The sequence below is a fragment of the Centropristis striata genome, chromosome 15 (assembly GCF_030273125.1).
Source record: "Centropristis striata isolate RG_2023a ecotype Rhode Island chromosome 15, C.striata_1.0, whole genome shotgun sequence".
In the NCBI taxonomy this organism is placed as follows: domain Eukaryota; kingdom Metazoa; phylum Chordata; class Actinopteri; order Perciformes; family Serranidae; genus Centropristis; species Centropristis striata.
Window position 1 is genome coordinate 185,001 of NC_081531.1, and position 1,778 is coordinate 186,778.

Consider the following 1,778-nt stretch of genomic DNA (forward strand, 5'->3'; position numbering starts at 1 on the left):
ATTAGAGCATCATATGGCCAGAAATATTTATATTTATATGAGAAAAGAATAACGAACGTTACAAAATAACTAAATATGACAAACACTAGTAAGGGCAGCATTTATATAGAAAGAGAGAAAAAATTTAACTATATCAATATCTGTGATATGGTCTAATTCCATATCACATTTAAAAATATATTCTATAGGATGTCAGTTTTTGTCAAAAATGGTCAAATTTTAATATGCCTAAAAATGCCTTAAAATGGGTCAATCCAGTCTGTTGATACATATTAGAGCAAAGTATGGCCAGAATATTTATATTTATATGAGAAAAGAATAATAGAAAGAAAAAAAAATATATCGGTATATGCGATATATATATATATATATATATATATATATATTTTATATCGATATATCGCCCAGCCCTACTGTTGAGTTTAAAGCTCGTCGGAGTTCGTCCAACGTCTTCTAGATGTAGATTATTTTTCTGGGACTAAAATAAAACTAACACAACGTTGATCACCCGGCCGGCCTGTACGCTGGAGCAACGTCACGCCGTGGCTCTTGTTCAGAATCGACATCGAAACATAAACTCATGATGAGAATGTTAGTGAGCTCACAGATCACCAAGAAGTCGGACTGAGTTCTCTCTGAGTCGCCCCCTGCTGGCCGTCAGACAGAATGCAGCTTTAGGCGCCTCGGAGGTGTTCAAGTCCTGGATTTCACCCATTGAGGCCTAAAACGGCAGTAAAAACTGCCTGTAAACCTCTGATTGGTGATTTTAAAATCAGCCCCTAAAACCTGAAGTTTCTCTGTAAATCCAACAGAAGTGTCAACTCTTCCTACTAAATAATAGATTTTTCAGCCTCTGTAGCAGATAGAAATGAAATTCATAAAGTATCTGAGAGCTTATAGCTGTTATATCTGAGCTCCTCCGCTATAGTCGTCTTCACCATGATTTATAAGTTCTGGAAAAGTCCCATGATGCATTGCGACACTCCCACATGTATTCTGATGCATTTCATTGGCCAAAAATAGGTGGAAAAAACTACAAATACTACCAAACGACGTATCCACTTTCCCGGTTTTAATGGTAGAATAACGCAACAGCGCCCCCGGTAATGCTTTCCCGCCTTAAATGGGTTAAGGTCTAAATATTTATAGAAATGAGAGACTTTGGTTTTTCTGAATTTCAGCAAATTAGCAGAACTCCTAGTTTTCACTAATAATTCAGCGGAGGTCGATGGTGAAAATGGCAACAGAATCCATTAAAAAGTGGATCCACAGCCCAGTAAAGTGTGAGAAGACTTCCCGTATGGCCGCTCGGCCCGACGGGATAGGTCTATTTCCTGGTCAGGACCCGTGTGGATCGTGTGTTTGTGGTCTTAAAAAAAAAACAAAGCGGAGGGTTTTGATCCAGGGCCCCTACGTTGATCCTGATGCTGACTGGCGTCATGACTCCTTGGCCTTCAGTAGAGGTTTCCTATGGAAAAACTGATTCTGCTTTGGCTTCCTCTTCAGGGTGATGTACAGTGTAGACACATTTCTCCAGAGAGCTATATTGTTATCATTTGTAAACTGATTTCTACTTGTGACTTAATGAGGAGGGGGTCCAGCCCCGGGGAAGTTACTATATCACTGTACTGTACGGCAAGCCAGTTACCATGGAGACTCAATCCGGACACTTATTGCCTTTTTGAACTTTCCACTGACACACAAAAACGAAATAACAAGCCGGCAGACGCGTCGGCGGCCGATCAGAGGTCCGCCGCACCGTCTGCCGGCATCCGGAC